Consider the following 16,427-nt stretch of genomic DNA (forward strand, 5'->3'; position numbering starts at 1 on the left):
CAAATGGGTGAAATGGGAGAATATCATGCTAAGTGAGATAAGCCAATCTCAAAAAACCAAAGGATGAATGATATCACTAATAAGTGGATGATGACACATAATGGGGGGTGGGAGGGGTTAGTGTTAGGGTTAGAGTTAGGGTTAGGGATGGGGGCAAGAATGGAGGAAGGAAGGACTGTATAGAGGGAAAAGAGGGGTGGGAGGGGTGGGGGGAAGGGAAAGAATGAATCAAACAACATTACCCTATGTAAATTTATGATTACACAAATGGTATGCCTTTACGCCATGTACAAACAGAGAAACAACATGTATCCCATTTGTTTACAAAAAAAAAAAAAAAAAAAGAAATGCCAAGTTCTCAGGTTACAGCTACTCTTCATTGAGTGTTGCCCACTAAAGGGTGGGGCAGCATCCTCGGTGCTATTACCTGTCTAACTTTAGTCCTCACAAACTGCATTTGCACAGATGAGAAGACTGAGTATCAAAAAGACTGAATGATTCAGTCCAGGATTATTCATCGGTGAATAATATCAAATTCAGTCTGTTCTGAGTCCAATCTAGGGCACTTCTGATAGTTATACCTGAGAGGGATCAATCCTGGTAAACTGAGACTTTCTCAAAGAACAAAAATGGGATTCAGGAGTAAAATTGTTGTTCTTTTTTTTTTTTTTTTTTTTTTTTTTGTGCTGTGGATTGAACCTGGGGTTTTTGACCACCAGTCCTTTTTTTTATATATTTTATTTAGAGACAAGGTCTTGCTGAGTTTCTTAGGGCTTCACTAAGTTGCTGAGACTGGCTTTGGATTTGCTATCCTTCTGTCTTAGCCTTCCAAGTCATTCAGGTGACAGACATGCACGGCCCCGCCTGGCCTGTTGTACCTTAATTGGGCCTTCAGAGCCCTCTGTGGCTTTGCTCTGATCTATCTCCTTTCATCCCATCCTGCAGCCTGCCTCCACTTTCAGATACACTTCCGGTCAGTCACACCTGCCTCCTCCCCATTTCCCGGGCATTCCATGCAGCCTCAAGGTCTCAACTCAATTCCTACTCTCTAGAGTGCCTTTCTTTGCCTTTTCTGCCTGTTGAACTTTATTCTGCAAATAATTGCACAGCTAAAATTGGGCCTCTGAGTGATCATACTACAGTGCTGACCCAATTCGCCATTTGGTAAATATCTGCATGATAAATAAGGAGAAGAATGCTTACTTGGATTCTTCCTCTATCATGAAGCACATCCAAAGTTTTCTTTCTAACCAAATAGTACTTTGCATTTCTCAATCTTTCTTATGATGGGAAAATACACAGGCCTTTCCTCCCCACAAATGCGTGAACTTGTGAAGCCAAGGTTAAGTCTTGCACTTCTCTTTAACCCCCCTGGCACTCAGGGCGGGATCTAACAGTAAGTGCTCAAAACTACATATGTAGGATTGAACTATATAACATGAAATGCATAGCTGCATTTCGAAAAACTGGATTCTTCAATTAGCTGATGAATCCTACAATTTTTAATGAACAAAAGCATATTTCACACTAATGCTGTTATAGAAGCAAACCTTTCCTTTGGATCACTCTAGTAGAGTCTACCTTGCCCAGTGCTTAGCCGATCCAATTCTGAGAATACAGAGTCACGGCTGGATGTTGAAATGGAGCCACTTTGGGAATCTGAGTGGAAAACCTCCCAGTAGGAGTTATTTACACACCTGCTGGATTGCCCATAATAAATGATATTGGCCAACTCACAGTGCAATCCCCTCGCACATGCTGTACCCTGTCACTCCCTCCCTGCCGGAATTTGTTGGATGACTTCCAAGAATGTTTGGAAATTAAGTATATTTGCAGCCTCCAGAGAGTGTCAAGGGACAACTTTAGAAGTGACACTGAGCCATAGGTAATTACATTTCTTTAAAAAGATCTTTAAAAGAACACCTTGTTGCAATAAATTTTGAGTGTTCCGTGAATGGACAGTGAGGGTTCCAAGGAGGGATTAATGAGATAATGCGAGGACAGATGCTAAGCCCTGTGACTCTCGGGCAGACTGTACCACGTGCTCGAGGAGAGAGTGTAAGCATACAATCAAAGAAGGCACTAATAATGCCCTCCATTATTCCAACACTCCTTTTTGTCTCCCTGTTATTCTTCAGTATTTTCTGGACATTCATTCCCAATAAGTAGCCAATGAGGATTTACTGAATACCCTTTGTACTGTGGGCCCAGCCTAGGTGTGGCAGAAAAGAGAACCAGAAAAGCAAATGGATGACAGGTATCTCACATTTTTTTTAACCATTAAGAGCTTAAAAATGCCTCCCATATTTGATCCGATTCAGTATAAGGAATTGCTCTCATTTTCAGATAAGAAAACTGAAGGTCATGTGGCCAAGAGTACACGGTTTGTGGTCTGAGTCACAGCTTAGATCTTCTGACTCCAAGTCCTGTGATATTCTATCTCCACTCTGACACAAAGACTCAGGTTCTTTTAATAAATTTATGGCATACGATCTACTCTAACAATATGAAAAGTCTTAAGGCATGCCTTCTTCAGACTTCTGGGTAAAAGGCACTGGGAGAAGAGACAACTTCTCTCTGTTAAAATCCTTCTGAAATCATCCAGGGAAGGATAAAAGAGAAAAAGATTTTCTTTCTTTTTCCTTTTTTCTTTTTTTAAGAGGGAGAACAAGGACTAAGGTAACACGGGGAACTAGGCAAGTGTGCCTTCCACATGGTGACGTCTGGTGCCAACCTTTTCAATAGGATTCTGAAGGGCCCAGGTGAAGGCAGAGTCTGACGGCAGATCTTCCTGAGAAATAGCAGTGGGTACAGGAAGGAAGTAACAGAACACCACTGCCACTTGAATACCACCAGGCATGACCATCCCCTTTCCACAGCCAAACATGGAGGGCAAAGGGAAAGGCACAGGTGGGTTAGGTAAGAAGGTGGTGATTTGCTCTGGCTGCAGATCAGGAGTATTTGAAAAAAAAAGTCATGTCACAAGGGAGGTGAAATCCAACACAACTTCAACCTAAGAAGGATGGCAGGCAGGAAGAAAGTGAAACTCAGGGTGTCAGTACTGCAGCTTCACTGTTGGTAGAGAATGGTTCAAAGAGCACCCATCCCTCCCAAGCGTGCCCACGGGAATCCAGCTGCCTGCCTACTCTGTTCCTCCACCCGGCCCGCTGCCTTTGACTCCTGTTTCTTTCTTCCCCCCTCATCTGCTGGACCTCCAAAGTAGTAATATAAATTCATTTCCCTCAGGCAAGTCTACTCACATTATTTACAAACACCAGAACTAGATGGACCTTTTCTGTTTTTTTTTTTTTTTTTCCTAAGTAAAAGAAAACTGATATGGAGATTATAAAAGGCAGAAAACCTAAGGGCTTAGAATACAAAGAAAGTATTTATTTTTTAAGAAGCAAAATCTAATCACGAGACTTAGCAAACTCAGATGTATATGCTCATGAAAATTCAAGAAAAGAGGAAAGCAAATGATGAAGGGCGAGAAAGATGAAGTCAGCAATGAAAAGGGGGCTACTCAGAGGAGGTAAGCATGTGCAAGAGTTAAGGGAATGAAGAGTCATAGCAAATTAAAATCTTCATTCGAAGCGCCGAAGAGTAGAATGGGCCCTGGAAACAACCAAAATCATTGATACAGAAGAACAACTTGAAAAACTGTCATGGAATTAGGAAGAAAAAAATAAAAGAGTTAAAATAATTAGAGAAAAACATTGGGGGTATGAAGAACAGGATACAGAAAATGTAGCTATGAGATGTGCTGGAGGGGGGGAACAGAATAAATAAAACCTAAAAATAAAAAATATAAAAAAAGAAAACTTTCCTGAGTTGCTGCATCTATAACCATCAGAGTCACCGTCCTGTGACAGATGCAACACTAACTTTAAGAGAAGCTGAGAAATACAGATTTTATTCCAAGCAGTTATGTGAATATCGAGAATTATGTTACTAAGAAAAAAATTCCATAACTGAATAAAAATGTGTATCTGGAAATCAAGATCTCAGTAGGTTCCTGGCACAATTACTTCAAAGACTTCAACAGCTAGATATAGCAAGAACAATAGAAGCCTAAAATTCAAGATTAAATAAAATGGGAAACTGAGTGAAATATGGAGAAGAAAAAAAAAGTGTATTTACTTCTTCATGTAGGAGACAGTCATTAGGTAGCATTTTTTTTTAAATCAATAATTAGGAAAATATGCCTTCATGTATTTTTTTTTAATTTCCAAGTCAATCCAAACAGAATACTTGCTATATCAAGTTCAAGAAAATTGAAAAAATTTTACACTTATCTAGATAGAAAAAAGTCGGCTTACCTACAAAACTTGAAAGACCAGCATAGGCCCATAGCCCTGTAGTATTAAACAGCACATGACAATAGAGAAACAACTAGTTTTGAGTGCAAAAGGTTGGCTGCTAGTCAAGAATTCTAAACTTAGGCAAGTTGTCATTCATGTTTGAAAGAAATAAAAGAAAATGGTCAGCCACTCAGAGATTCCTAAAGTACACCACTCATAGCCTTCTCTTAAAAGTACTTAAATCATACTGTAGCCAACTGAGAGATTCATCAAAATTAAAAATGGGAATGTTCTGATAAAATAAAACTCATAGTGACTTCAATTAAATAAAGTCAAGATAATTTTAAAGTCCGGTTATGAAACAATCTTTGAATACAATAGTTCTTGAAAGAAAACAATGTTAAAAATAGTAGGTGGTATATTTTATCAAAATTCAATGAATATATACTTATGAATTATGTATTTCATTATTTATAGATTCTACCTCAAAGGACAAAAATTGCAAGCGGTTGCTAAACTCTAATGCTATTTGTGCTGAAAAATTTAAGGAGAACTATATTGATATTTTTAATTTACTTTGAAATGCATTTTCTTAAAAAGAAGTTGATGGATAGAAAAGTGGATAACACAAGCATACTAAAATGGCAATGGTGGGAGCTGGATGGTTGGTTTATGAATGTTTACAACAAAATTCAGCTTTTCTATATATTTAAAAGTTTTCATTAAAAGAGATACTGGGGGAAAAAGTAACACCTGAGTCTATAATCCAAGATTAAATAAAATGGGAAACTGAGTGAAATAACTAAGAGGAGGAAAATAAGAGTGTACTTATTTAACACAGGAGACAGTTAATAGGTGGCATTTAAAAAAAACACTAATTAGAAAAATAAACATTCATATACTTTTTAAATTTTCAAGGAAGTTCAAATAGAATTTTAAAATAGGATGTATACTTTTCATATTACTAATAGAAAATACAAGTGACAAAGCAAAAAACAATTTAAAGAGCAAGAAAATATTTGAAGACATCAAATGACATAAGCTGCTTGGCTGAAGTGAAATCCAATGTAGTAATTTTAATAATAAGTATGAAAGTAAAAACTAATATAGTAACTACAACAATATAGAAGTAACATAGTGACTATAATAACAAATATAAGTGGCTTAAACCCTTATATTTGAAAAACTAAACTTACCGATATGCCTTCTCAAGATATACCTCAAAGAAAGAGAGTACTCGAATAAGGAAAGATAAACCAGCAATTACACGACACGCACACAATTCATTCAGAAATCAAGATCACAATATTTTGTACCAAAGTAGAATTTAAAATGAAAACTTCAGTGAAATTTAGACAAATGTTGACAAAAGTGAACACCACATTAAGAAAACTGTCATGAATCTTTATATGGTATGTCATGAAGAATAAAAATAAACAAGGATTCCCAGACATTCAGGGAAAAACTATTAGAAATGAAATGGTAGTGGAGATTTTCACATCACCAACTCCTCAGAAAAGCAACCTGTGTACAATCATACAGTAAGTTAAAAAACACTACGAGTGTCCTATCAGTGCAAAGTCGATTGGCACAAAACTTTACCCATTCTAGAGGTTATGTGTTTTGTTTTGTTTTGTTTTGTTTTGTTTTGTTTTGTTTTGTTTTGTTTATGTGAGCCTGTTTTGCACCCACCTACCATGTCTTCATACTTGGTTCACACTACCTACAAACCCCATTTCCATATGTGTTACAAACAAACTATTCTCTTCTACTATAGAAGATTCAACCAGATCCATGAGCCACAAAACCTCTCTAGGTTTTATTGCTGTTTTGGAGGAAGAAGAAATAGTATGGGCTGGAAGACCTGCAGAAGATTCTTGCAACTATTAAACTTTGAGATATTTCAAAGCAATGAGTCCTAGAGAAAGATCGGATGATAGCATGAGGAGTTTTGGGATCTTTCATACTATCTTTCCTTTCTAAAACTGGATCATGCTTCTACAGAAATGAGCTAGGTGGGACAGCAGCAAGGTCAAGGGAAAGTTGAGGACAAGCTTGAGGCCATTCTGAATTTGTGGTACTAACAAGAGTCCACCAGAGATGCTTTGAAGGCTGTTGGAAATGTGGTTGAAGAGTGACCATCACGAAAGTGAGTTAACACCACACAGGATTCAAGTATTTAGGGAAAGGATATAGGATTGCCAAAACCTGCAAAAGCCACTGATAGAGACACTGAAAGCCAGATAGAGGCATCTGTGCATGATATGATAGTAAAGTTGTGGGACCAAGGAAGCCCTTCTAATTATTAGGAAATCCTTCTAAAATGAAGCTCAATTTCATCTCCTCGTCCCCCAGCCTAGGTCAGCTGATGTGTCTTCTACCCTATGAGCAACACAGAATGCATCTGCTCCCTCTTCCACATGACAACAGAGAAAAGCAAAAACTACTGAACCACTGAACCTTCATAGAGCTCTCAAAACAAGCAGGAAAGTCTTGCAAAGGCATCATGCTCTCTGACAAAACCACATTAATCATCAACCCAGGAAACTGAAACACTCTACAAGACCATTGCTATAAATTCAATATTTACACAAAATCTGGAGGTTGAAGTTCTTTTTACTATAGGGAGGGAAAGCATGAAGAGCTGCCAGAAAGAGAAGCCCGACTCCTACCTCCACTCACCCTGTTCATCTGCAAAAGTAACATTCTCATTTTACAGCGAAGGAAACTGAGTTGCACAAAAGACAGTGTCTGACCAAGAAAGTACCCATGCTCTACAATTCTTGCATGATCATGCACATTTTGAGCTAAGTAAACTGCAGCCCCCAGGGTACAATGCCCTGCCCAATGTCACACAGCAAATAAGCATCCAAGTGAACAGTCAAGCTCAATTTGCCTGCACCAATGGACCACATCATCCAGCCAATGCAGGCCAGCCAAGGGAAGAAGAGAAACAATTAGCTTTTCATTTATTTATTTTGGTACTGGGAATTGAATCCAGGGGTGCTTAACCATTGAGTTACATCCCCAGTCCTTTTTAATTTTTATTTTGGCACAGGGTCTTGCTAAGTTGCTTAGGATCTCACTAAGTAGCAGAGGCTGGTCTAGAACTTGCAATCCTCCTGCCTCAGCCTCCCGAGTACCTGGGATTATATGCACGTGCCACCATACCCCACTAGCTGGGTTGTATCTAAAGAAGCAAGCCTAGGAAGTCTCATTTGGACCATTCTGTGGACATATGAAACCCTGAGGGGTGGAGGAAGCCGCATGTAGGCAGCGGAGGCTTGGTTGAAGCTGTTGGGAATCTCTCTACAATGTTTCTGGAAGTGTCACTGAGCTTTCTGCATGGGAGTTGCCCAAGCTCCTTATCTCAAGTATCATTTGGCTGAAGCCCAGTTCAGACTTCCTGGGTCAGAATCTCAGGGTGGGGCCCTGGAACCTGAACTGTTCAGCCTCCCCAGAGGATCTTATGCTGGTGTACGGAGCCATGGGATTGACAGCATGCAGAGTGGGTCTAGGCCTCACACCCATGTCAGGGGTCAGACCAGACAGGGCCACCAGCCTTCAGTCCTCAGGCACCCTTTCAGTCCACGCACATTGCTCAACACATCGCAGCCTGAAAGATGTCTCTCTGCCATCTTAATTTCTAAACCTGTCATAAAAGCAACTCTTGTCTCCTAGTGAGGTAATTGGTGCCATAATACCATTAGCAAGGTACCCCTGGAGTGCAGCTCAATTAAGAAAGGTATATTAAAATGATACACATTTCTTTATTTAGCTGAAATGCTAGTTCTAGACTAGCTAAGTAATAGGATGTGGTTAATGAGCAGAGCATGGGGCTCATTTAATTCCACACTGTAGTTTTCTAACTAATTGAGGCATGGTTCTTCCTCACCCCACTGTCCAATTTTTCCTTTCCTAATATTAAGGGGGAAAAAAAGAAAAACAATACTGCTCTGGTATCAGATGACAGAAGGGAGAACCTATATAAAGCCAGATTCCCTGCTAAATTGTGACAGGCCAGCCTTCCAGGGACAGGATTCCCTGTATTAAGAGCTGATGTGGCAGGTTCATTCTGGGCTGAAGATGAACTTAAAAGCCTGGTGACTGCCCTCATTCCAAGAGTTCTGCTCTTGGAGAAGCCTAGGTGAGGTCTGAGCTGGGACCATCTAGCCTAAAGTGTGGTCCCTGGGCCAACAGCAGCACCTGGGAGCTTACTGGAAATGCAGATCCCAAACCCACCCCAAACCTGCCAAATCAGAATCAGACCTTCAAGTGACCCTTACATACTTTGGATTTTTGGATGCATTGTTACAGATCCTTCCAGAATGAGTGACAACCCCCACCCTAACCTCCAGGCAGACAGGTTTACCTCTTGGCAGCACTACTCTTAAATGTAGGATTGTTCTCATGGAAGAAAAAACATTTTTAAAAAAATAAAAGAAAGAAACTAAGAGAGAAACAGAAAAAAAAAAAAAAAAAAAAAAAAAAAAAAAAAAAAAAAAAAGAGCTCCTGGACTCATGAAGTTCAAAAACCCATGTTTTATTTTGCTCACCAAACCACAGACCCCTCCTGCATCACACCCAAGGGCTGCCGCTTGGCCTCTGCCAAGCCACAGCTAAATGAAAAGCCAGAAGGAAAACACTCGTCCTACATGGGAGAGCCAGGAACTCCAAGAGGGAGCCCAACCTTCTAACCTCACAGAATCACAGTATGTGGGAGCCGGCAGGGGCCTTAGAAGTCATTTCCCATCCTTTCATCCTACATAACAAACAGGCCCACAGAGCAAGCGATTTGTCCAAGCTGCCTGTGCCCTGTTAGTGGCAGAACTGACTGGGATTGAACCCAGGTCCCCTGTCTATGGTTTTCTCTCCCTCACACCAGGAGACCTTGGGGAATCTGTGCAAGGACTCTCTCGAGGTTGGTGTGCAAAAGCCATTTCACAATTTGCAAAACGTGAAACTGTTCTTTTCTAAAGCAGATGTAACATTACACGGTTGTAACCACAGTTGTGGACAGGTAATCCTGAGGAGTGGGCTCCTCTGATGCTTTCTAGATTATAAGCCAGCTGGAATACTACACAGAAGTGAGAACTAACCTGAGTCTCTCTAAAAACATGGTATCTAGACTAGAAAAGACAGCCAACTCTTTCTTAATCTTTTCACTTATTTATGTATTTATTCATTTGCTTAATTATTTTTGTCCTGAAGATTAAACCCAGGGGTGCATTACCACTGAGGTATATCCCCAGCCATTTTTATTTTTTATTTTGAGACAGAGTCTTGCTAAATTGCCTGGGTTAGCTTTGAACTTGCCATCCTCCTTCTTCAGTCTCCTGAGTAGCTAGCATTACAGATATGTACCATTGTGCCTGCCTAATCTTCTTGTCTTACTGAGCTGCTTCTTTCTTCCTTTTGTGTATGCACATTGCCTGTATCAGAAGACAGTACCACCAGTTCAACCAAGTGCAGTAGCCTCTTGCTTTATCCTCTGGGCACAATCATCCAAGACACCCAGTGCCTAAAACTGTGCATAGTACTGAACTCTACACACTATTTTTTCCTGTACTCCCTGCAACATTGCCTCCTAGGGCTGGTGTTAATCCACCCTTCCGTGTTTCATGCTCTGATCTCTCCTGGGCATTGCTATTCTTGCACTTGAGGAACATTATGAAGTCAAATAAGGTTTACTTGAAATAAGGGTTACTTTAAGTCAATCTGATAACAACATGGCTGCCAAGTGACTAACACAAATGGGTGGGTAGCATATATAATAAGAATATACTGGAAAAAGGGACAATTCACATTTCAGTCAGGATGAAGTGGGACGATACAAGATTTCAGCCTACTTCTCGGAGAAATGTGCACTATAAACATGAACTCTTTATTTATGGAATTTTCCATTTAATGTTTTTGGGCTACAGTTGATCACTCATAGCCAAAATTGCGGAAAGTAAAACTATGCATACAGGTGGACTACTGTATCTTCCTAACTGACTGATGGTTTGGTTGAAAGCCAAAGTCACGATTTATTTTTTCTTCAAATAGGCACAACCCAACTTGAGGACCAAGTCAAAATAATATAAATGCCCACAAAACCAAAAGTCTCAACCAACAACCCCATAACGTAGCAGATGGCACAAAATTCAAATCCAAAATGACCAAGCAGCCCCAGTGGAAAAACCACATAAGAAAACCTACTGGAAGGAAGGTACTTCATCAAATCCAGCTGGATAAACCTTAATTCCCAAAACTCCCTTTCTCTGCCACTTCCAGAAGCCACGCCACCTTTCAATCTCAACATTTTCTGCAGTGACCATCACCTCCCGTCCCTCCAATGCCAGAAGTGCCAAGCATCAGTCTCATGCTCACACAGCCTATGAAAGTGAGGTTTCTACATCAAGGACCCTGGAATCAACTCTCACTTCCTGGCCTTTCCTTTGGTCCTGAGTACCCTGCCATTTTTCTAAACTGCAAAGGAAAAGAGGGAGCAACCAAACTTCCCTGCAGCCGTGCGAGTGACTGCTATGTTTCCATGGCTCACTTTCCACTGTTCTCGGTGACCCCTGCAGATTTCCCTTATGAGTTAGTGTCCCGGAATGTCTCTTTATTAGGTGTCTGGAGAAGCAGAGCTGTCCTGATGCCAGCGCCCCCACACTGAGGACTTTATTAGTTTTTTAATTTCTGTCTGGGTGCCCCTGCTGCATCAAACTTTCCACAGCTGTTAGGAGCTATTAAGTAAGTAGCCTCATTGGGCCCTTTCCCCACCCCCACCTCCTTCTTAATAACATGAAAAATTTCTGGACATGCTACATGGAGTCTTTAAAATGCAGATACTTTGTCTCACTGGTGAGAAATTATTGGGGGTCCAGATGGGGAGAGGATGTTCTGCCGTAAACAAATCTCCTGGTCTTGTTGGTGCCTTGGTTTAGATAAACTGGGCTGTTCAGGCAACCATGGGGACCCAAAGCCGGTAGGAGACAGCAGAAGTGAGACCCACTCTCTCGACTATGCACAGCGAGCAGGGGACCAGGGTAGTTCTGACTGTTTTTGGACTGACTTGGAATCCAGCCCAGAGCTTTATGCCAGGTTCAAAGTGTTCCCTCCTGAGTGGACATTATAAGACCCGCAGAGAAGAATAAAACAGAAGGACTAGCAAAAGTTCCCCTTGTAGGCCCACAGCTCTGCTCCTGTATAAGAGCCAAGGCTATTGCTCCTGTCTCCCCTGAGAGGGAAACACCAGTCCCCACACACCCCCAGAGTCCCTTCCTGCCAGCATCCCTGAGATACCATGGGCCTCCTGGATGAGGACCAGCAGGCACAGGACACAGCCTGGGCATATCCAAAGATGGCCACACACACACAGAGTGTATTGTTAGACCAGGCAACACGGCTCCTTCCCATCCCTCTCCTGGATCTGGAAGGTTGTACAGTGGGGGTGGAGAGGACAGAGTAAGTGGCTTGAGGGACCAGAGTGCACAGCATCCCTCCGGGCTCCAGCACTTTGCTCTCCAGTGCTGGCCTGCTCCTTAAACCTTTCTTTGAGAGACTTGATTTGCGGGGTGAATGTGGTACCCACCTTGGGAACAATTTTGCTCTGAGAGCAAGTTGGTATTTGGGGTTAATCCTTCCCTGGAAATCCTGGATTGAAAGCCCTGAGGTCAGGGATGTGAGTATTGCTTCTGTTTACATGTAAACTTCCTGGTCCTGGGAGACCTTTCTGGGTGGGGGAGGGGAGTGGGCAAGAAAGGAAAGAGAACCAGAATTTTGTAAATTAAATGCCCTCCTCTCTAAAAATAAAGTCAACAAAATGAGGTAAAGCTTGTGGACTCAAGGTGTGATTTTAATGTCTATGAACATAAATTTCTTTTAAATTTTTTCAGTCATGATTTATATCCCCATATAAATGCATCTTTGAAAACACAATTTAAAATGAAATGCTGATATGTGTGTACGTGTGTGCGTATGTGTGTATAGGTTTTATAAACAAGACACAGGAAGAAAGGAACCCTACTTTTCTCTTGAGAACCAGAAGGTACTCAATCAAGCTAAGCCAACGTGCTTCCGTTCCCTTTGCTGTACTGCGACTGTGGATTCTAATTTGGTTTTTGTTTAGTTAGAATCATGAGGATTCTACATCAAGCCAATGAGTTGAAAACTATGGTATTAAAGACCAATTTGAAACTACCAGCAACGTGTCCATCAGAAGCTTACAGGATAGTATTAAAGTTTAGCAACCCCACTCTTTCCAAAGAGTGCAGAGGATGCCGGGAGTGGTGGCATGTGCCTATTATTCCAACAAGTTCAAACGCTGATACAAAACAACAACAACAACAAAAAGTGAAGAGGAAAAAAGAGAATGTTTCTTCCATATGCTCAAAAGAAGTCAAATCAAAATTACAAAGTTGGGACAAAACTGCACAAAAGGCTAAAAAGTATGCAAAATGGTTAATCAAGAAAGGGACAGTTTTTCAAGATCTTCAATTTGAAGAATTTTTTTAAAAAGATTATATGTAAAAGGCAAAATAGTTACTTTTTTTGTTTGGAGAAAGACAGGGACTTAAGAATCTGTCCCAGATGTATGTGAAGACATTAACAAAGTATCCATGAAGAACAGTGGAAAACCTATTACTTGGGACATTTACAACCAGGTAAGAATCAGGTATGTACAACTTCCAAAATACTTCATAATAAAACAGATCCCAAATGCCTGATCACTAGTTTCCTCTTGTGTTTCTAACTGCTGAGTTTGGGCGGGGGGGGGGGGGGGGGGTTTTTTTTTTTTTTTTTCAGAATTTGCAAATATTAAAGAAAATTCTCACTGTTCATTCTTGTCAAATAAGGAAAGCATTCTTTCAATAAATTTTTGCACTTTGAGTCTCCAACTAAAGAATTCTGTAAAACCAAAAGACTACATTTTGAAAAATGAATTTCTCAATAGAAACATCAAAAAAAGTGGACAAAAATTGAAATCAAATCCTATGGACCATTACTTACCCTTAAAAAATGTTCTAGCACTTTCCTTTTCCTCAATTAATTCTGTGATACCCTAACTCCTCACCTACTTGGTCCCTGTCTTGCACATTTGGCCATCTTCCTCTTTCTCATCCCCTAAAGGAGGGTGGTTTCCTGGTATTTTCTAACACCAATTCCTTCAGAGCACCTGACAGTAGGAAGGCAGCTGTTTCCTCAGCAGAAAGACAGGGAGATAAGAAAACAAGGAGAAAGAAGACAGAGCAACAATTCAGCAACAGACCCGTAGATGCAGAGCCCAGAGTTCAAGCCAAGGAGTTTCAGAAATTCCACCACAGGAGGCACTTACCACAAAAGGGTCTGTGTTTCTTAGGATCACTGATGATTTCCTCAACCCCTTTGCAGAAGGATTTTTGAGAAGGTGAGATATTTTGCCAGGCTGAATATGGTGACTGAATAGAGGGGAAAGAATTCAGGGCCCAGTTGCAAATATCAGAGGTTGTCAGAGAGTAAGTGATGAGTCACAGGGTGACATCAGACTGTGTTATGGGCAGAATCAAAATCTAACAATGAGCTAGCTGCCCTTTAGGTTTCAAAATGCCAAGTGGCTGGGCTCTAGAGTCTATAGTGGTCTATCAGGATCATACAATTTAGCCCCCAAACCAGGGCATTTTTGATAGGAAAAAGAGGGGATTCGATAATAATTATACTGGGCTAAAACTTACATCATTGGACATTGTTGTTCCCGGTTATAAGTCCCTCCAAAGCAAAGGAGATAAAGTCTGCTGCCCTGGGAATGATTTCCAGACAAAACTGGGCCCAGCTAAGCTCTCTTTTGCCAGTGGAAAAGGAACCACAACAGCAAGGAGTGGGACATGGGTCAGTTCCTTGGTCAAATGACTATGGGAAATGGACTATCCATGTTCTCATGCTCTCTTGGAGAGTCACAGTCTAGCAACTTGAAGATGTTAAGAAGGATCAAAGTTGATTAAATTACTTAGCATTGTTCAACTCAAGCTTTCCCAAAGGCGTCTGGCCCCCATGTTTTATGCCAAAATTAGAACATTCAGGCAAACATTGTTCTAAATCCTTGGAAGCAAAATCCAGAGGGAAGGGCTGGGGTTGCCACCTTGGTATCTGGGAGGAGGAAGCCTAAAAGTATGTACGAGCTTCTGGGGCTTCCACACTCCTCAGGATGACACTGGCAGATGTTCAGCCAGGTGAGATAATATAGGAACCCACCAACATGCAGCTGAAGGCCTTTGGAAACATGTGGGAAGCCAGGAGTGGGAGCCTTTAAGCTCACGTTAGCATGGGCAGCCCTCCCCAGCCCATTGGATTCATTTAGTCACATTAACTGGCAATAAGAACTACACTAGATGTTAAGGAAATGTAAGCCCACCCCTAACTCAGCTGAGCTGCAGAGAACCTCTGTTGCCCTGTAAGTGTCTTCTCCACAGATGGCCCGAGGCTGTACCTCATCCAGGCTACCATTTCTCTTGCACGCACATCCTGGGGGAGTGCCCCGGAGAATATGGGTGGTGCAATCCCAGTCAAGGCCTCTCTAAACAAGGTGCAGATGAGTTCTGGGAAGGGAGGTGATGAGTGACCACAGAGAGTAGGAGTCAAGCCAGGCTATGCGGACACCAGGTGAAGCACATGTCACTGGGTGTGGCAGTGTGGTTGCAGACACCTGAGCATTCTCACCTGGGTAATCATGAAATCCTCTGAGGGCATGTCCTGGTGACTGGTCTCTCAATGTTCCCACTTGTCCTCCACTTTGCAGGCTGAGGGATCTTTCTAAAACACAGACTCATGCCAGTCTGTCACAGCATATTCCAATGGGATGGGGAATCCATCAGTGGCCAGGAATGTCCTACAGAAAGGTTGTGGTGAAGGGAGGGGGTGGTAGAAACCAGTGATTCTCATCGACAAAGTCCAAACTTCACATGTCACCCAAGACTCTCAAGGAAGCATTTCTTGATGACCTCCCCACCTCTCCTCTTCCCTTCACTTCTGTCCCCTCCACTGTATCTACCTAGGTCCAGCTGCCCTTGGATTTCTAAACATATCCGTATTCTCATAATCCCTTACTTTCCCATAATGTCCTGTCTCTCTAGAGTCATCTTCATTGTGAACTTTATGACCCCTCTAACCTGGAAAACTAAGCTACCTATCTCCACCCAGGTCAAATTCAGTGCCTCCTCAGGGGGCCGGCATTACACTGTTGGGCACTCCCCATGCCACAAGAGTAGGCTCCACAATGAGACTCTGAGCACAGGGCAGGAAGCTGTTAAATCCACTCCTTTGTCTTCAGTGCTTACCCCATGCCTGTCGGGAATGGCTAATGCCGATTAATGTGGAGTCCCAGGATAATACAGAACCCTGTAGAATCCAATCACGGTTCAGTTTTCCTCAGGCCTTAGCATTAAAAGTTTGAAACTAAACCAAACCAGGAAAACATCTTCATGCTGGAATCTGAAAAGAATGCTTGAAATGATTAAAATGTGGAAATGGACCAGGACTTTATAATCATGGCGAAACCAAAACATGTTTGCTGGATTTTACCATCCTGCCAACGTCTTCCCTAAGAGAACTGAGTCACTTCAAAGAGAGCTTAATATGCCCACCCCTGACCTGTGTGGGTCCCTTCAGGAAGGAGGGGAATGAACAGACATCTTCAGCTCAAAGACTAGAGATTTCTCAGGAGAAGGAAATAGGGAGGGGCAGGACAGAAATGAGACAGTATGACAGTATATGGAAGGTGAGAAAAGGACCAGAAGACTTGACCACAAAAACACAGAGCTGCAAGTAACCCCAAAGCCCCTGTCAGAGAGGAAGGATCCGGTAGAAGGAAGTACAGTTGACCCACAGAGCTTGAGCACTAGAGAGGCCGGAGGCAGCGCATCTTCAAGATGCAGAGCTGAATAAGCAAGCCTGTATTTTTGCAATTCTCTGGTTCATTTCCATCAGTAAAAATATGGCCCAAGATTTATAAAACGGTCCCTAAAGCATTCCACATGCTTCTCAAGGCAGAAGATATTTGTTATGAACAAATCCATAAAACTCTCATGCCAAGAGCAACAAATTGAGAATAAAGAAGGAATAGGAAACATGGAAATGGGGGCTAGTCAGAAACAGAATGACAAAAGC

This window comes from Sciurus carolinensis, chromosome 9, assembly GCF_902686445.1.
Source record: "Sciurus carolinensis chromosome 9, mSciCar1.2, whole genome shotgun sequence".
NCBI lineage: Eukaryota > Metazoa > Chordata > Mammalia > Rodentia > Sciuridae > Sciurus > Sciurus carolinensis.